This window comes from Centropristis striata, chromosome 18, assembly GCF_030273125.1.
Source record: "Centropristis striata isolate RG_2023a ecotype Rhode Island chromosome 18, C.striata_1.0, whole genome shotgun sequence".
In the NCBI taxonomy this organism is placed as follows: Eukaryota; Metazoa; Chordata; class Actinopteri; order Perciformes; family Serranidae; genus Centropristis; species Centropristis striata.
The window spans coordinates 7824847-7846687 of record NC_081534.1 but is presented as its reverse complement, the minus strand read 5'-3'; positions in this window follow the sequence as shown (position 1 = coordinate 7846687).

Genomic DNA, 21841 nt, shown 5'->3' with positions numbered 1-21841 from the left:
CTAGCATCAGTTAGCCGCTAGCTTTCGCTAATGACCAAATTTCACAACAAGGAAATAAGAGTTAGCAGAACTATTGTCCCTTGTTGTGAACCCCAACTTAAAGATATAAGTAACAACAACTCACAAACTTGTTTTTGGGCAGACAACTGGCTTCCTTTGTTGTGCTAACTTACATTATTGCCCTAAAAGTCAGTCATTTATTTTTTTGTTTTACCAAATTAAATCACTGTTTTAGGCCAAAAAATACAAGTTGGCTTTTTTGCAGTGTAGCTTCATCAAGCTGAGTGATGCAGGTTTGTGTTTCTGATGAGGTCCTCTCAGCAGGGAGAGGCTGGGTACTTCCAATGTGAAGGACAACAGGTGAGATAATTCTGCAGTAGATGATATTTGTGTTAATTTTGTCAGCAGGAACTGATCTCAGTAAATAACCTGTATTGTTGTAAATTAAGTGTTAAATGGAAGTGGCAGCTTGCTCTGAGGCTGCAGTTTTCTTTTCTTTTTTTTCTTTTAATTTGCCTCAGTTTAATTAATTTAGATGGTGAACCCCGGTTTTCATTTTGTGCTTTTTGTTTTAGTAAGTTTTCTTTTGTAAATAAATAACATTTTCTTGCATTTATCCTGTTTACTGTCCGTCGTTTTGAAGATCCCTTTTTAAAAGTTTTCGTTGCGCCACCACCTGATCATGTGAATGAGGTGGCAGTGGGACAATGTCATGCAGCCATAGGTCAAATCACTATTTTAAATTGCAAATACATTTATTGTTGGAGCTAACTGAGTAGTGGTGTCCATTATTTACTTACAGCATAGGTGTCAATTGTGAAATATTGCACATTTGTCTGTCTTTGTGTGTTTGTGAACATGTTATGTATTACTAATACATATTGTGCAATACAGCACTACATAGCTAAACTTGTGTAGTGGCATTAGATTAGAGATAAACATGTAACAATAAGATGTGATTTATTATGTTGGATTGTCTCAGGGTCACGGGTTAGAATCCTTCTTGCGGCGCTTCTGTGAGTTTGCATGCTCACCACGTGTCAGCGTGGCTTCTCTCCGGGTCCTCCGGCTTCCTCCCACAGTCCAAAGACATGCAGCTTAGGTTTAATTGGTGACTAAATTGACGTAGGAGTAAATGGTTGTCTGTCTCTATGTATCTGCCCTGTGATAGTCTGGAGACCTGACCTGAGTGGACCCCGCCTCCCGCCCAATGTCAGCTGGGATCCTCTCCAGACCCCCGAAACCTGAGTTCAGATAAGCAGTTAAGGATAATGAATGAATGTCTGAGGCTCAGCACTGCCTGCCTGCATCATTGTGTGCTGTTGGAACTGGGAACTGTGACCGCATGGAGCCCCATAGAGAAGAGATGTTCATGAGAGGCAACTTGGAGTTCAAGAGGTACTTACTGAAACTGAAAGAAATGTCACTGTATGGTCACTGTATGTATGAATAATTACAATCTACCATATGCCTTCATTCAGGCATAGCTGTCTGAATGAATTCAAACATATAATTGAAGACTGAAATCAGCCTGTATGGTCTGGCCTTGATACCTTGAAACCGCAATATATTTTGTACACACATTTGCTTCTTTTTTTACGCTGTTTTAAATACGTTGGTTTCCTATGAGAAATAAGCAGTGATTCAATGCATTTCTTTATTTTCTATGAAGTTTACATAAATGACTGAAGATAATTAGGTTTCCATTCTCTGTCCATGGTGCTGAAATTTGCAACATCTCGCTTAGTCTTGCATTACATGAGGATTACTTTGAGATGCAGCTCAGCACTGTAGGTCAAAGATAGATAGGAACATTATGATATAAGTATATGAAGGTGATTCCCATTCTCAACTATGTCTCATAAGTTGTTAAAGCAGTCTTTGGGTAAACGTTTGTTACACAGGTTTGGTGCTAAATTTAACAATTTATGAGATTTATTAAAAATTGTCAAAAACCCTTCAAAAATACCACATTCGAACACCAACAACACCTAACCCTATGTGCGTAGGTTTGTGGTTGTTAAGTTACATGAGGCTGTGATTATCTTAGAGGTCACAGCAGCTCATTTTATATAATGAGGTCAAGATTCAAGAAATGCTCTAACTCCAGTGAAATGCTACTATGAGGACTAATAACATCATGCATGAATAATATTGGTCTCACTGCATCTCCAAGAGTGTCAGCTTGTCAGTCATTCCCGAAGTATGCAATTACAGGACTGTTTAGGGACCCCAGTATGCAGAAATTCAAATTTACCATTTTACAATAGGCAGAAGTAACACATTCATAACTGAAAAATGCAAAAATGCAAAAAATAAACTGCATGTATTTGCCAAAAACTGCATGAGATTAGCATAAAGTGGGCATGTCTTTATACAGGAGACTCATATGTACCCATAGAACCCATTTTTATTCAGATATCTTGGGGTCAGAGGTCAAGGGATACTTGAAAATAGCCATGCCAGTTATTAACCCCTTACCACCATGATATCATGACAGTGAAGTCCTCCTAGTTTCATATGATGACAGTATCTTCACTGTGGTGCTCCGCAGGTCCCCGAGGGTAAAAGCACATCTGTCAGAGAAATAAAACATGTCATTGAATTTCTGCTGAGAATGTAAAACAGTGATCACACTCTCCTGGGAGTAATTCTTCTCCTTTCTGAAAGTCGGAAGCTCTATTAATAACTCTCAAGTGTAAGGTCATGTTCAGACCCACTGTAGACCTGCATAAAGATTCTATTTTAATTTGAATGGAGCTGGTGTGCTGGGGCCAAACACAGAGAGATCCTGCAAAAAAACAAAAACAAAACTAAGGGTCGGTCAGCACAACTCCTACGGGCTCTGGTCCTATGTGGTCTATTTATGAGTTATTATAAGTTGAGCTATTTTAAAAATAACATCATGTACTTGGCCTGTATGCACAAATAAATCTACACTAATTAGAATAAGCAACACTTGCATAAAAAGCTAATTTTAACCTACATAATGGTATGGTGACCCTGAGAGCTCACAGTGCTGCAACTTGCAAAATATACAAAACACAAGTAAATTAAGAAATTTTTTTTATCAATTTGACAACACAAGCGCAGCATTTAGAAAGCGCGCTGCAAAGACCACAACACAACAGAAGTGTTTCCAGAGGACACTTAAAAGTGATGCACATGTCTGGACACGCATGTGATATTATCACGTTATTTCAAGATAATGATATTTTCACATGATAACATTATAACGTGAAATTATCACGTTATTTCATGATAATGATATTTTCACATTATAACATTATAACATTATAACATTATAACGTGAAATTATCACGTTATTTCCTGATAATGATATTTTCATGTCAAGATAATGAATATCTTCTATAACAATCATAGCATGCTAACGTTAGCCGGCGATTGATATAATGCTAACATTATACGGGCTACCGGGCAAACCGCTATGGGCTAACGCTATACATCACGTTAGCCCATAGCGGTTTGCCCGGTAGCCCGTAAAACGTTAGCATTCTATCAATCGCCGGCTAACGTTAGCACACTATGATTGTTATAGAAGATATTCATTATCTTGAAATAACGTGATAATATCACAAGCGTGCCCAGACATGTGCATCACTTTTAAGTGTCCTCTGGAAACACTACTGTTGTCATATGGTCTTTGCAGCACGTTTTCTTATTGTGTTGTGGTCTTTGCAGCGTGTTTTCTAAATGTTGCACTTGTGTTGTCAAATTGATGAAGATGTTTTTTTCAATTTGCTGGTGTTTTGTGTATTTGCATATGTTTTTTTAAGTTGCAGCGCTGTGAGCTCTCAGGGCCATCGTTTACATATACATATAAAAAGAGTATGAAAATATTCCATTTGTGTCAACATTCTACTCGCTGATGTTTATTAATGTATAGGCAAAGTGAAATTGTTCTGTAAGTGTGTAAATCTACTATGACATTTATCTTGCAGTGCAAAAAGAAAAAAGATGACAGAGTAAAGAGAACAAGGTTCTTAACATAAAGTGTGTCAACAAATTGGACATGACTTGGTCCGACAGTTTGGAATATGTTATGTCGAAGCAGCAGTTCACTTATTTACTGAGGGAGTATCAGCTAAAGTATAATCATAGATTATTTGTTGCCACGGTCAACATCTCCTCCACATGTTTGGACTCGACTGGTGTGAACGGAAGACATGATTAGATAGCGCCTGATGAATTCTTTGGACAGCCCACAACATTTGCATCAGTGCGATGAAACAGATGTTATCTTAAATGTGCCAAAATAAAACATGGAGTGAAAATGTTCAAACACAAAAAAAACAAGCAGCACTCATCCAGAAAAAATATTTCTTCCATTTCTTAAAAGACTTTACTTACAGATGCAATTATCAGTGGGCTCAACATCCCAAATGAAGTAAACAAGTATGCATCATTTCCCTCTGGACGAGTACAGAGAGGAATAAATACCATGTGTACTGCCTCTGCAATTAAAACAATTCATAACAAGTTAAAAACTAAAAGACATATTCAGTAAAAATGACTAAAAGCAGACCAGGTGCTGGCCCTTCACCAGTTAGTACCTGACGCAGGCAGAGAGGACTGTGTATGTCTGTGATGGAATGAGTTTGAAATGCATAGAGAAGTAATGACTGCTGAAAGTGAGCTGATTCAGCAGCTGAACAGGTGTTGTTAGAATTATATCAGACGGAATCCATTCATATTTAATATCCCTCAGCCATACACACTGTGCATTAAACAGCATTAAAATCTACAGGAGCATCATGGCTAATTAGTACCCTGACTGAACACAAAATCTCTTCACTTGACCCTGATAAAACTCACCAGCACAAACAAAGCACTTTTAAGAGACTAATTTAAATGATCTTTTATTTAATTGCCATCTCAGGACGACAGATCAAGTTATTAATTATATCAGTTATTTTTAGATTACAGCAAAGATTTGAAGAAGGCACTTACTGTGGCCAACAGACCCTAAAGGTGATTCAAAGGGAAAGTCCAGCAACTTAGTTTTGCTCCTGAATAAAATTGTGGAACTGTCAAAAAAACAAAAAAAAAACACAATGGTCAAATTTGATGAAGGAGAAAACCAAATATCCCTACATCCTCAGCTGAAAATACTGAATACTACACTTCCCACAATGCAACTTGATAGCATATTCTGCTGGACACTCCCTGTCTGGGATCATTTAATTCTACACTAAAAAAGTGCACTCAGGAGAAAAAAGTCTTAATATTTTTAAATGCTCAATACTCTCTAAATGGTCTTATTATAGTCTGTTGATACATGTAGTAGGGTGGCTTTTCCAGAAATAACAAAAAAACATCGTATTTTGAGATCTCCAAAATTTGAAAAAAAATTCATATTTGTAGCATGTTGAAATTTTTTGTGAAAAAGTCATGACATTTTTTAATGCCCCCATACCCTCCCAATGGTCTTATTATAGCCTGTTGATACATGTAGGGTGGCTTTTTCAGAAATTACAAAAAATCACTGTATTTTGAGATGCCAGGTATTGAGAATATCTTGTAAAACATTGATATGATCAGTCCAGACTCTGCCCAAAAAAAAAAAAAAGCATTTTAAAAGCTATTTTGTTGTTGTCTGTCAAAGCATGAATTCAGTTTTTTTCACACAATTGCACCATGCTGTAACCATTTCGGCATAATTTTTGATCAGTTCACCACAATTTAATCACTTATAATTTAGTTAATTTTAGGTTCATAACACAGTTGCAGCATACTGGCAGTCATCCAGACACATGTGCTAAAACTCACTGAGCTGTTACGACCAAGGTATTTCCAGGGCCGGTTCAGAGTCGGTGCCTGAACCAGTTCCTCGCTTTTTAGACTGCCTGTTATGCCCCAGTCTAGGGGGCCTAGAGCACAACATGAAAAGGACCCATCTTCCCCGTCTTCCAAGTAATAAGAAATTTACCTGAAATTTACCTGAAAAACCAAAAGGTACAAAATCTTACCTCCCTACCTACTTAAACAGGAGAAAACGAGAAACAAAACCTGGCAACCCACCCTTACTGGTTCCAGAGTTGCACCAACTCTTTGCTGGTCTTGAACCACAAACCACCGACGTCAGGAGCTGGGGGCGGGATTATCATAACTCCAATGTGATTGATACAGGTTAGCATTAGCGGGTTAGCGTTTGCGGGCTATCGCTCGTGGGCTAGCATCAGCGGGCTATCATAAGTTTACAACAAAGTCTAACATTAACATTTTACATTCAGTTAATAAAAATGTAATCGCAGTTCATAGCATTCAAGACGAGCAGAACAGATGTGCTGTACATGTCGTGTTTGGATGCTAATGTAGGCTCACAATGCCAGGAGCAACATTTGTAAAGAGACAATGTAGTCTGGCATTGTTGTTATTATACTTGCTGAGAGAGCAGAGACGTATACACACCACCCAAACACATAATCACCTTCTGGCCACGGATTTTTCATGAGAATCCCACATAGGCAGGTCTTATTACTACAGCAGTGTTTGTGTGTTGGGAAGAACTCGGTTTAGATGTTATTGAGTTATGTCCGAGAACAACAAACTCAGAGTTGTGTAACTGACATAATTTGCATCACAATCGATTGGCATGATGACCAAACCTTAAAAATATACAAAGCACAGTGTTTTTAAAATAACAGTTATTATCCTTTAAGAGTTTAGCCAAGTTGGAGAAAGATCTTTGCCAAAACCTCAAACCAAACTGACCTCCATCACATTCCTTCATGCACCAAATCCCAGCAGAGACTCATTTCTTTGAACAAACTGATGTTAAAAGGGCATCAGGTGACTCATGCAGAAAACCAAACATGGTCATGGAAAATGTGGTTCCTCTGCCATAAGCTTGTTCCCGCACAGCTCAGGGCAGGACCGCAATAACCTGCTGGCCCGGTTCATCTGATGTCCCTTGCTCATGATTTATCGGGGCTTTGTGCAAGGTTAAAAAGTTATGGCTGAGTGACTACTTGTCTTCCATATTAATTACATAAACAGAAAGGTGTGAGAAGCAGAGATGGGCACTGATATTCCCTGAAGTTGCACAGATCAATCAATATCGATCAACAATACCTTGATGTATGGCAACATCTCACGCCTGAGACCTTGGGCAGCTTGAGTGATGATGGCATCCAGAAATGGCGCTGCTTCCAAAACAATTCACCCCCAAAATAGAAAGGATGGAATTGAGATCTAACAGCAAACACTCACAAACGCATTTGCTCCCTCATTGTTCCCCCTCTTCTCTTTCTTACTTTCCCGAATGCAAACACCACTTTGTCTCACCGCTAAGCACAAAGACATGCTCTCGTGGGTCTTTTTTTCTCTGGCGTTGGCGTGATGAATATGAAATGAAATCCATATGGTTCTGTCAATAACATAGCTGCCAACACAGCTCTGCAACCATTATAAGCAGCTACACCTCGGGCAATACACAAGCTAATGAATAGTGCAAGCAACCAAAACGAAACATTACTTCATAGCCTCGCCATAAATGAATAAACATGAGCGAGAGTGTGCAGAAATGAAATGTTTACTCGTAAAAAAAAAAAAAAAAAAAAAATCCTGTTTTCATTTAAACACATTTTGGATTTTCACCCTGACACTTCAATTTAACTGGGTGGCTTTTATTTAAATCAAATCAGAGGGGAGGAGGAAGGAGGGAAAATGGAAGGAAAAGAGGCTGACAGTAAACACAAACACACACATCTATTTCTATACACTCTCACATGACCACACACACATTCAAGGACAAGGGGGAATTAACAGCAGGCGGAGGCAGGTCTCTTTCTCTGGATGCCTTCGGGCTATTTCAGGAGGCTATTTCAGGTCTTCTGTCTTCTTCCTGTGTCTCTTCTCTCCATATATCCATCTGACTGCTGCTGAGGGAGGGCACAGGAGTATTTTTAACGCTGTGTCTCAACACCTCTAAACAACACCTTCTTTTTTTCCAGATGTACCTCTTTTCACAGTTTACCTCTCGCTGTAAAGCGAGATGGCAAAAAGGGCCTGTTAAACTTTAACATTTAGCTGCAAAAATAACATAAAACATTTGGCACAGATGCCAGATCAGGGGAGCTCTTTCACTTTTTTGCATGGCTCTGACTAGCAGCAAAGTGAAAAAGTTTACAGAGAATGCATCCATGCTGAAGAGTTCATGGGAAGAGCAAAGAAAATGGGTTTTTCTAGAATTGTAGTCCTCTAGTTTTAACCGTAAAATCTTTGGGTGCAAATCTCAAGAATTCTCTTATTATATACCATAATCTTTTAATAATCCTCATGTCTTATTTCCTGGCCAAGTGTCAAACCTGCATTCTTTCTGATGGCCAGCAGGGGGCGACTCAATTTGTTGCAATAAGAAGACAAGTTGTATAGGAATATATGAGAAAATGAAAACCAAACAACATTATTATTTGGTTTACACACACACACACACACACACACACACACACACACACACACACACACGTTATATTATAACTGTATATCATTTATAATAATTAAAATGTCTAAGCCTTTAACTTAATTAATGATGAATTATGTCTGTTATCAGTTCCATTTCAGGCAATTTATGTGTAAATGAGTAACACACCTGCAGTACTGAAATTAAATGAACAATTTGATCAGATATGTAAAGAAGGCTACATATTAAATGAAATATGCAAATAATCTGTGAAATTAGATAAAAGGTAATGCAACACATAGTTTCTCAGCCCCCCAAAAAGTTGCCTGGATGATAGATAACACATTTTAAAGTTCTCTATATCGGCCAAAGAGTAAGAAAATGTGATCGAATGAAAGTTTGTGGGATACTTCTATGGTGGAAAATGCCTTCTTGCTAGATTGATTGTTGTTAGTAAAAAAACTCAGCTGGTGCCCCACTGCATGCAGCTGACGCCCTCTTCTATTTTTTCACCCCTAACCCCCACACAGCCTGAGACCCACAGATTTATTATAACACTGGACACCAGACACAAACAAAAAAAATATTTATAACAGTCTTGTTGCTTGCTTGTTTGAGTTGTCTTGTCAGCAGTTTTACAGACGTCTCTTTAATAACAGTGTGTTTAAGTTGGGAGGCTTTCAGACAACAAGATCTCCAACCTAAAAGACAGAATAGATCGTCATATGAGTGTTTGTCAAAAGTGGATTGGTACAGTGGAGTGTTCTATAAATAGCACCCACGTTCATTATACATACATGTACAGTTCGTGGTTGTTAAAAAGGTGCAGTTTCTGTGAATTTAGGCAACAAAACCACTGACCTAGGTTTAGGACAAAAAACGCCCTGGTTAGGTGTTATAAAAGACAATTTAACCCTTAATAGGACACTCATTGAAATACCTGCAAATTCCAAATTTCAACCCTAGAGAATATTGGAGGATATTACATACTGCCAGAATGTGTAAAAAAAAAAAAAACATATGAAAATAATATTTTGAGAAAAAAGTTTACGAGATTAAAGTGGCAAATCTACGAGAAAAAAATGTGCAGATTCATGAGATTTAAAGTGGTGAATCTGCGAGAAAAAAGTTGCTTTTTTCCCCCTTTTTTCTCGTAAATCTGCGACTTTTTTCGCACATATTTGCCACTTTAATCTAATAAATTTGCAACTTTTTTCTCAAAATATTACCTGAAGTAACCAAATATAGTTTAAATATCAGTAAATGCCAGAAGTGAAGTAGTTACAAGAGTGATGTGAACCACGGAAGTTAAAAAAAACTCAACCTGAATTAAAACATTTATTTATGTTAAAAATTTAATTTACATTTTTTTTAAAACGCGATTCACAAAACACAGCCACTGAAGTTATGTAAATGATGTAAGTTACTTTTGTCACATGGGACAAAAACCACATTGTCCTGGGTGAAAGTCGGCCGTCATTTATATACTATATACAGTCTATGACTATATATGGCATATAAGGAAGACACTCTGGAAACCTTTTCAGAGTACAACCCTGCTGTGGCCTTCCTGCCGTGCTGTATTAAAGAATTTGATTAATCACAGAGAACTAGCAACTCTCAATATTGTCAAGGGTTTTTCTAATAATGTCGACCCAAATTAAGTTAAATACAGGCAGCTGGAATCACAAGATTACAAGATTGTGCAAGATTTCACATGATTACGTTTGTAAAGCTACCACGATGGGATTATTATTGTCAAATCTCTTCCGGTGGACACTTTTCTACCATCTCAAGGTATACAGGTGCATCTCAATACATTAGAATACGATGGAAAAGTCCATTTCCAGTTGTTCAAGTTAAATAGCCCCGACCAAGTATTGAGTGCATAATATAGATGGACATACTGTCCAGAGGCAACATACTTTCAAAAATTGGTCTTTTGTAATATTAATTTTTTTGAGACACTGAATTTTAGGTCTTCATTAAATGTAAGCCATAATCATTATAATTGTAAGAAATTAAATAAATTAAGAAATGCAATGTTTCATTCTGTGTGTAATGGATCTATATAATTTGTTATTAAAAAAACTTTCTATGATTTAATATAATTAATTAATATAATTTATTAAGATGCACCTGTATACCATCATAATGTCCAAAAGGGGGATTCGGGTTTAGCAACTAAAGACCGTAAATCCTCCTGATTTCAAAGTATTGCGACATACAAACACTTTCTTCCTCTCTCTTGCAAACATATTCAGTATTTCGAAGCAGATTTGACGATTATTTCATAAAAATCAATGCCCAAAAGAGAAAAAGAATTGCCCTGAGACCCATTAGGCACCACTTTAACGTATGCCGGCGTGTGCTCCATGATTATTTTATGTAAGACTCTACACTGCCGTAAAGACATATGGAGTTGCCATCCCCATCTGTTTGTACTCTCTGGATGTTTTTCCCTGACAAGCAGTTTATTGTTACAACCCACTCCAAGTCTGCCTTGTTTCTTCTATAGTGGGTTTAACGATTTTTATTTTTCATTCCTGTATTCTTTATCTGACTGAAATGTATGTGATCTAAACTCAATAAATAATTGTTGAGAATATAAAATCAATGCCCAACAATTGATGGTGATTTTATGAACTAGGACTATCACTGTGTTTCCCTGGATCTGTTTTAGGGGAAAGCAGCATGCATTAAAAATACTCATAATGATCAAGTGACTCACTTGGGATCGCGGCAGCTTCAGGAGAATTATGCAGCAATCAGGCTCATATAGCGCTGACATCTGTGTTTCACAATGACATTCAACAATGGCAATGTCATACTGCATGATGTACAGAAACAAATGAAATCTCACACCTCTGGCACATTTTGTTTTCACTCACTGCGAGATAATTAGATCGAATGACCCGGCTGGATTAATATGATGGATATTGTGGGCGGTGAGATGATGAACGGCCGTGTCCTTTGTGGATTCATGGTCAAGGAGTAATGCAGTGGGGTTGTGCCTGTGGTCCTGTTTGACCATGTTTTGTATCCAGATATGTATACATTTTCTGTATATCTGGTGACACCGTGCATCAGGATACCCCTCAAGTATCATCAGAGAAATAAGTTGGAAACTGCAATCACTGCAGAGCCAAAAAAAAAATGCAAATGCGCGGCCGTACAGCTGGCAGTGGCTGCTCGGTGCCTTGCCTCAGGTACAGACTTCACAACCTTGTCCCAGTTGTTGGCGTAGACAAATGAACTGTATCCAAATGTGTCTGGGACTACACGTAAAGTAAAAAAGTTGACTAGGCAGTCCTTCACTGTGGTCTGGGACACTTTTATTTAGATTTTGTCCCCACTTGGGTCTCCTGCTTCAAGAGCTGTTCACTGCAGTTTTCACTGCTGTTTTAGTTGAGGGTATGGTAAGGTTAGGCAACTACAACATTTAGAGGGTTAGGGAAAGATCTTGGTTACACATGGAGGATAACTGAATAAGCCTAACAGGCCCAGGGACCCAAAGTGTTAGGGCCACCTGGCTTTAACATACAAAACAACTGCTACAAGATGCAAAACAGCTATAAAAAGATTCTCACAAGGGCCATGAATAGAGGTGAAACAACCACAAAGATGCTCAAAATAACGTCACAGACAGAAATCAACTAGAAATTGACTTTAAAATCACAATAAAGAGACAAACAAGACTGCAAAGAGACCAGAACAGCTGCAAAGACACACAATTACCATGACAATAGAGAAATAAAAAGTACAAAGAGCCTCACAAAACAACAAAGAAACATAAATAGCCACAGAAACACACAACACATCACAGATGTGTAACGACAAATGGTAAATGATGAATGGACCTGCACTTTTATAGTGATTTTCCAGTCGCTTTGAGACCACTCAAAGCGCTTTACACTACAGACTGCGCTCATTCACCCGTTCACACACACATTCATACTGGTGGCAGAGGCTACCCTAAACAGTTCCACCTGCCACCATTGGGAATTCATTCACACACCGATGAACGCAGCATCGGGAGCAATTTGGGGTTCAGTATCTTGCTCAAGGATACTTCGACATGTAGGCTGCCACGGTCAGGGATCGAACCACCAATCAGAAGACGACCCGCAATACCAACTGAGCCACAGCCGCCCAAAGAGAAACAACATAATATGTCCATGTGGTTATGTTACATAAGGTTAATTGCAGGTTACAATCTGCCAGCTATAGGGCTTTACTTCTGCCTTGGCTCCTAACCTTGTTGTTGCCAGCAGTAAATCATGACCTGATGATGGTGCTAGAATACTAGATTAACAAAAGTGACTACAATTCATCATCAGGGCACCAGGATGTTTATTACAAATGTCAAAAAAATGCTTCCAATTCAAGATAAGCCATGGCTTCACCAAAATCAATTTAATAATGGATTATCCTCTGGGAACCATGACTGTCTACACAAAATAGCATGGTAATCCATCTTCTATCTCTAGCTGTTGAGATATTTCATGTGCTGGACCACTAGTTACATTATAGCTTCTTAAGGTTCCAATGTTATGAAAAATGTATTTTTTAAATGTAAAGCAGTTGTAGGTGCTCAGTGCAGTAAATACTGTGAAAGTATCAAAGTGCTCAATCCAAAAAAATACACAAAGACTGTATTCAGAAGCTGTGCTTTTCAACAAGGCGTCAGGACTTTGTAAGATTGTGATGTTTCAACTATACTATACAGTATAGGTGAAAAATGCTGCTACAGTGCCGTCACAGTCATTCCCCAGCTGCAATGATGGTGCAGAGACAGGAAACACTGACCAATCACAGGCATGCGCTTTTTCAGGATGAGTTTGGTTTTTTTTTACATTAAATGTATGTAAACATGTTCTACTAAAAACCTGAAAATGAGCAAAATATGTTAAATCTGATTTTTACATGTTTCCAATATACAAAATGAAAGGATAAATTCCATGATAAAATAAAGAAATACAAAAATAGTGTTGAAAAAGACGAGCTTTATGTGCCAAATAAATTTTAAAAAGTTGACTAGGCAGTCCATCACTGTGGTCTGGGACACTTTTATTTAGATTTTGTCCCCACTTGGGTCTCCTGCTTCAAGAGCTGTTCACTGCAGTTTTCACTGCTGTTTAAGTTGAGGGTATGGTAAGGTTAGGCAACTTTTTCAGGATGTGTTTTTTTTTTACGTTAAAATATGTAAACATGTTGTACTAGAAACCTGAAAATGAGCATAATATGTTAAATCAGATTTTTACATGTTCTTAATAACCAAAATGAATGGATAAATTCCATGATAAAATAAAGAAATACAAAAAAAGTGTTGAAAAAAACGAGCTTTATGTGCCAAATACAGCTTAAAAATCCCGATCCCAATGCATCAAGAGTACATTTGGGTGTGATTACATGTGTATTTGGAGCTGTCAACGTCTGATTAGATTAGTGGAGACAGATTGCGATGCTAAATTTGACTTGACGGTTATGAAGACATACATGGTTCCCTGTAACAACCCTCATTGGTATAGAAGTTCTCATTCACTGCTCCTAATATCAGCTCGCACTGAAACAGACGTCAGGCAGCAGCGCCTGGGAGCTGATGGGGGGCCACATCTGCTTTATGGAACTCTGCCATTTCTTCACATTTCCCCACAGGCTCGGTGACAAGCTGACCAGAAAAGAGGAGAACGGGACATATTGATCAGTAGCTAAGAGTAGAACAAAGCCACTCAAAGTATCAAACCCAGAAGGGGAGGACAGAAGAATTGGCACTTTTCCCCTGCGAATGTGAAGGACTCCAGTAGGGTCTTTTGTCTCGGGTCTGACAAGGCCCCTCGGTGCCTCATTACAGCCAGCCATGCCTGTCCCTGAACCAACGTTTGGAGCTCAAGTTTTTCACCGGACACCTCTGTCTTTCCTTCCGCATTTAAACCAAATAAACTGTTGACTGGTTGATGGAGAGATTCAGAGTGAGTAAATGTTAAACACTAAGCAGCAACACAAAGCAGCCCTTTCTCTGTCTGTCTGTCTGTCTAATCTGCTTCATATTTCTCTGTGGATTAGGAACAAAGGAAACCACGAACACGTTTGAAAGGTAATCAGGATTTCTGTACTGATTGTAGCTGTGGAGGGAAAAACTCATTTCATTTCATTTTCAAAGCGCCGGCTCTACAGCACCTTGCTTCGGTAATTGTTACCCTCGGAGAGCTGCCAAGAGGTTTGATGGTGTGCCAGATTAGCTGTGTGTGGTTTGTGTCTCACTTGGGCCCACCTTGTACCCGGCCTCTTGCCCAGGCCTACGCTGGCACTGGCCCCTACCATCTGTCAGAAACCTGGGATTTGAACCACCCCCCATTTCCCATGTATACAAAACAAATCATTCCAGCACAGACAAATGGTTAGTAACAAGTGAACAGACAAAACCAGACATTCTCGATCTAGCACCACTACATCAAATCTTCTGTATTCTATCATCTTAGAATTAAAGGGCCAATCCCCCATTCTTGGAATAACCATAGACTGTATAAAAGAAGTGGACATAGCCACTATGGTGTCACCTGTTGGTCTGTGCACTCTAAGAAAAGATTCAGGAGATAGTTAGTATGACTTAAAAACATGAGCTATTTTAGCATAAAACAGCGATGAGAAGTTTTGTTTTGAAACAAAATTTTGAACTGAGCCATGTTGGTTTTGAAAAAGCTGACTCTTCAGAATGAAACAGATCACTTTTTTTAGCATAAAAAATACAATTTGTTACATGTCCATTGTTTTATTAAGTTGATAACTTATTTCAAAAAAGTTGATCAAAATTAAAAATGAAGAAAGATGTCTTAACTCAGAAATATATCCATTTTGGATATGCATTTCTGCCTTCACTTAACAAGGAAAAGCATTAAGGTAATGAAACTTAATATTGTATTACTATATGTCTGACTCAAGTGAAATAAGTTACTTATACTCAATAAAATTGAGTAGAAAGAAAGTAAAATAAAGGAGTTATAGCAACTTAAATAGAGTCATTTGACCACTTGAATTGGTTCAACATAATTAAACTTGTAGAGGACAAAACAAATCATGTTGGTTGTAACTAGACTAATTGAGTTAGTTCAGCTATAAAAATCTCATTGGAAATGCTCAATAATGTCTTAGTTGAGATTACTTAAAAAGATAAATGCAAATTGTTACAACAATTTTTTTTAAATTGAGCCAGTGTCATTTTTTTTAGAGTGTGGACTACAATTTTAAAGCTTCCAGTTTTGCATCTGGCCATCTTTGTCTTTTGGAACCAGTGCATGCTGAGAACGGATTCGTTATGTTGTCAGTAAATATGAGTGCTAGCTAGCTGAATTGGTTAGCAGGGTGCAGCCGCACTTCTAAGTGAACAGCCAACTCTTTGGAGTTTCTTTCACAGTACAACTGAGCACTGATCAAGACTTTTACGAACCACAGTGTTATTATTCAGGAACAGAAAACACACTGTGAAAGGGTCAAAGATCTAAGATGAAAACACACAGTGCAAGGCATGCACTGCTCTATCTTGATATTGTACTCTAAAGCAGTAGTTCTCAACCTTTTTGAGTCGCAACCCCCAATTTAACATGCATATTGACCGCGACCACCGCTCACTGAACAGAATCTCACATGCACAGTTCAGATCACCCAAAAAAGACACAAAATGACCAAAAAAGACAAAAAATGCCCATAAAAGACACAAAATGACCAAAAAAGACACAAAATTACCCAAAAAAGAAACAAAATTACCAAAAAGACACAAAATGACAAAAAAAAGACACAAAATGACCAAAAAAGGAAACAAAATTACCAAAAAAGACACAAATTGACCACAAAATGATCAAAAAAAGACACAAAACAAAGACACAAAATGACCAAATAACACACAAAATGACAAAAAAAAAACGCACAAAAAAAAGACATTAAGTGACCAAAAAGACTAAAACACATTCACGCATGAACACTTTAACACAGTGGAGACAGACCTTACTTCCAAATGATTTGGCGACCCGCAGAAATCATCTTGCGACCTTAATTGGGGTCCTGACCCCAAGGTTGAGAATAGCTGCTCTAAAGGGGAGGAAGACTGTATTGAATAAGACTTAAAACTAACAACTGGGACCAAGAACTCAAAATGTTTACAGAGGAAAATCAAGTGAGAAGTAGATCCATTCTCTCATAGACTCCTATACAATAGTGGAGTCGCCTCCTGCTGGCCATTAGAAAGAATGCAGGCTTAAGGCATTTCAGCATCGCCTAATTAAAATACATAAATAACCTTCAACAACACATATCATTCCAGCAACAGTCACCTACACACAACACACAGTGAATAATATTTTTGGGACTATTTGGTTGGTAGTAACAAGGGCAGACAGGCCATTAGGAGTACCAGAAAGCGATCCGCCCTCCCAGTGCCAATTATGTTCGGTTACCTGGCTGGGTCACATAACCCCGCCTGCATTTTGTCCATATCTCTAGAAGTATCTTTTAAAATCATGTCAACACTGACACAGCTAGCAGTTGACTGTTGCTGACCCATTTTACATGGTTGAAAAGCTCAAGGCAGAGAAGTTAAATTCTCCAGAAATAGAAGCATCTGAGGTTACTTAGCTTAATTCTTTTGCTCTGGTTTTTATCAGAAATTTTGATGCGCTAATTAACCGAAGCACTCAAAGTATTTAGTCTGTGTAATTAGCTTAGCGACCTTACAGAGCCCTGATTCTTGGATTCAATGAAGGAAGAAAAGCTACTAAAATGAATTATGTTGCTGCTCTATTTAAATTCTTATCTTACACTGATACTTACAGTTAATATATAGAGTGGAACATGAAATATAAAAACTGGGATAATGTAATACAATCAACTGGGGCGATTACATTTGAACTGCAATAAATCTTAGATAATTATTTGTGTGTGGACTCATTTCTATAGTCATTTTGTTGTTGTGTAGTACATTATATGACAATGTGTTTGTCATATTTGTCCACCCCTTAACTTCACTAAATCATTATCAAATCTGATCAGATTATGAGACAACAGGCCTCTGGGCAAAGACATCTTAACAAGACACAAACCTGATCTTTATGTTGGTGTTTTGTATCTCTTTGAAATCCTAATTGTTCCGATCTTTTTATAGTCATTTTTCATCTCTCTTCGTGGTTATGTTGTACCTCTTTGTAGTCATTTTGAGTGTGTTTGTTGTTATCTTGTACCTCTTCATGGTCATTTGTGTTTCTTTGTAGTTTTGAATCACTTTGTAATTGTATGGGCCCTTTTCAGTTATCTTTGTCTGTGGTTGCTGTGCCACTTTTTGTAGTCATTTTGTGTCTCTTTGTAGTTGTGTGTCACTTTGTTTTGTTTGTGGTTGTTCTGCCCCCATTATAGTTGTATTGCATCTCTCTTTTTAGTCCTTTTTGAGCATCTTTGTAGTTTTTTGTGTGTCTTTGTAGTCATGTTGCATCTCTTTGTGGTTATTTTGTGTTTCTTTGTCGTTGTGTGCCATTGTTTTTGTCGTTTTGTAATTCATTTTTTTCTGTGGTTGCTTTGACCCTTTTTAGTTGTTTTGTTGTGGTTTTGTGTCTCTTTGTAGTCGTTTTGGGAATCTTTGTAGTTTTTTGTGTCTATTTGTAGTAATTTTAAGTCTCTCTGTAATTGCTTCATGCCTTTTTTTGCTACCTTTAGTAGTTATTTGGTGTCACTTTGTAATTATTTTTTTCTTTTTGTAAAAAAAAATGTCTGTGGTTGTTTTGGCACCTATTTTAGTTGTTTTGCATCTCTGTTTGTAGTCATTTTAAGTCTCTGTAATTGCTTTGTATCTCCTGAAGTCATTTTGAATCTCTTTGTGGTTGTTTTGCCCCTTATCAAAGTCACTGTGAGTCTCTTTGTAGTGGTTTTGCAGGTCTCTGTAATCTTTTCTCTTTGTCTCTTTGTAGTCATTCAGTGTTGCTTTGTGGTTATTTTGAGACTCTTCCTGCTTCACAAGACTTCCAAGGACATTGTTTCTGCGGAGACATGTTGTTATATTTTAATAAATCTAATTTTTCAATGCTTTGAGGACCAAATTCCATTAACCTCCATTGCACAAAGGTTGAGACAGAAATCTCAGAGATCTGAAAACCTGAAGAAATCAAATCCAACCAATCATTAATGAGAAAAATATTTCTGTAAAACTGTTAACTAATACTTTAAGATCTGCTGCATTCCTTTATCAATGTCAGTCTGGTTTTGAAATGCAGCTCACATAATACCAGATATTTTTTATCATTGATCCGTGTTCTACGTTAGACACAAGCAATAATAAAATAATTGCTTTTTTAAAAGAGTGACACAAAGGCATCAGCAGGTGAAAGCCTGTCATTTCTAATCACTCAATGCAGGAGGGTCAAAACATGTGACCTTACTAGCTGCAGTTGGCAGACTACAAGCACGCTTGAGAGACAACAGACAGTCTGGACCCAAAGCACTCCAGGGAAGGGCAAATGTGTCAATAATATTCCCCGTTGCACACACGCACATACACACACGCACACCAGCACATCCATAGATACTCAACCTCCTGCCCCCATCTCCTACACTACACCAAAGAGCACCTTTCAAAGGAGCCACACCTGCTTGTCAAAGCCGTGGTTTGAAACCACCTGATCACTGGTGCAGATGGATGGTCATGGACAACCAGTAAGCCTGGTGAGAGAGAGAGAGAGAGAGAGAGCGGGGTGAGTGTAGAGAGAGGGGAGACAGAGATGAGTGGGAGAGTGTCACTCTGATGTACACGCTGCAGCTCTGCCCCCTTAGAGGAACACGTAACACCTCGAATTTCACAGACACCGACATCAAACAGGGTCCGGTTGATGTGTAAAGGCTTCATTTGTCATGTGCACACACTCTTTCAGCCGCTGCAGCTCCTAATTATGTGCATCCAAGAGCAGAGTATCATTTATAATTCCTACTTTCATTCTGCTATCTCAAAAGCATACTCCTTCTTCTACAGTCCCTGTGCGGAAAGCAGAGTATGCAAATGGCATGGCTTCCTCCCATCTGAGCCCTTTGAATAAGTTGTTGTGCAACTAATTATAAAGTAGATCAATGCAGGAGAAGGGCACCTGCTAAAGTTCCTTAACCTTTCCCAACAGATGAATCCAGCGACCGATTTGTGTGTTTAGTCACCTATGCTGCCAATACTGCGGTGGACGAGGCGTTCCTGAGACATCACGCTAACGAGAATCGCACAGGTGTGACCTTGACCTTTGACCACTAAAGTCTAATGAGTTTGTCCTCCAGTCTCAGTGGGCAGTGAGTCAGCAGCTGCAAAACAAGTACAGCACAAATAAATGGTAAGATAACAAGGCCATTCTGGAGCTAGCGTCTCTACATCTAATCATCTTATACTCTGCCTTCTCTGAATTACAGTGTCATGCCTGTTTGTTTTTTGTAAATACCATAGACCAGATATATATTAAGTGTTTATTTATTTTGTTAATCAGTGTGCCATATCAACATTGAGGTAAACATTAATTTAAATTATGACACTTACATGGAAATTTGCTGTTGTTTTTTCCGCCTATTCATTCCATCCATGTAGGCCACAAACCCCCACTAGCCAAAGCTTCACAGGGAGTCAAGAGGGTTTCTTCATTTTAAAGGGTGTAAAGCTGCGTTTTGAACAAGGAAGTACCAGGTAATGAGTCCATTTGGTACTTTTAAGGTACTAAAAGGTTATGAAAACATTATATCACAGTTGAAATTACTAACAGTACCAACCCTCCAGAATGTAATTTAAAAGCAGTTGCTGGTTACAAATTATAAGCACAGTTCCAATTTCAGCGTATTGGTTTAAATGACATTCCCTTATTTACAAAATGTTACAATAGCAGCAGATGTCAAAAAGGGAGATTTAAGTGTAACAAACAAATATGAGAACTATAGAAGAATGCTGCCATCCTTATCCGAGAGGTCACTTGGCCTGCAGATAAGAGGGCACATCAATATTTTCAAAAAAACTCAGTTATTGCTAGTGTGCTCCTCCAAGAATCGCCACCTTAACTCGGCGGAGAGGTTTGTGTGCTCCGGTGATCCTGGGAGCTGTGTTGTCGGCAGTAGCTCCTGGTAGGGTCTCCCAAGGCAAAGTGGTCCCAGGGGAGGGACCAGACTAAAATCGATTCAAAGACCCTTATGAAGCGGGAACACGATCATCAGAGTACCTCGCCCAGCACGGGTAAACCGGGGCCCCCTCCTGGAGCCAGACCCGGGAGGGGAGCACCACAGCACTATATGCAGTTTTATACTAAAACACTGTTCTGGAACAAAAACCACATCTCAAACACATCCCACTTCCGCACAAGTAGGCTCCTTAAGCACATCTGATTCATTGCCTTCCCATCTGATTGTGAATGCCCTTTTTCTATTTTACCTCTAGATTCTCTTTCTCTGTTTGATTACAGGAACCACTGGGGGCACGATCCCTATCAGTGCAAGAAGAGATGGTTCCGCCACTCACATTCTCCACTCCCCTGACTCTCTTCTGCCTCCCTTCTGTCTCCCCGCCTGACACTGAATTGTCGTCGCTCTCTACCATCCATCGGTCCACGTACCCCACGTCTCCCCACATCCCTTCGCCCCATCATCCCCCACAGACCCTCATCCCTTTATCCTTCGATCCTCATCCTTTCATCCAGTACCTCCACCCTCCACTCCTACATCATCTCGGCTCTCCATATGCATTCAACTTTCCTGAACCCTGTATTGGCGTGGCCTTTGTTAGTAAACTATCAGCAAGCCTAAGATGCATCATCAAATAAATTCAATCAGGTAAAATTATAATAATGCAACAACAAACTGTCCTCAGTAGTGAAATATGAGGAATGAAGTGCATTTTTCCTGTGTCAGCAGCTACCTTTATGAATATTTGAATAAATGCATCTGGTTCTGAAGATTTTGTGCTTGTTATGAATATGCTAAAACGCTAAACTGAATTAATTAGTGTTAGATTCAATGTGTAACAGAAACACATTCCCTTAGCTGAAGATTTTTTATTAACATTTGTTCATTTGCCAGATATGAACAGCAGTCTTTTGTCTATGTTTGTTTTGTTTTTTATTGTGCATGGACAGTCTATTGACTCTTTCTTGTTTTCTTTGGCATTTGAAGGATATTGACATCCTCTGTTGGCTCATGGGGGCTGAAAGCAACTACAGATTCAAGCATTCCCTTTCATTGTTTTGCCATCAGGTTGTGCATGTGCATTGTGTGAGAGGAAGGCAAAAAGAAAGACACGCACACACTCTCACATAGTGTAGTGTGGTATTTGCTTTCTCCTCTTTAACAGCAGCCCATAAAAAGTTTACTGAGCGCCCTCCCTTCTGCTTTCATCAGCATATCACTTTGAGCTCCTATTATGCAAAT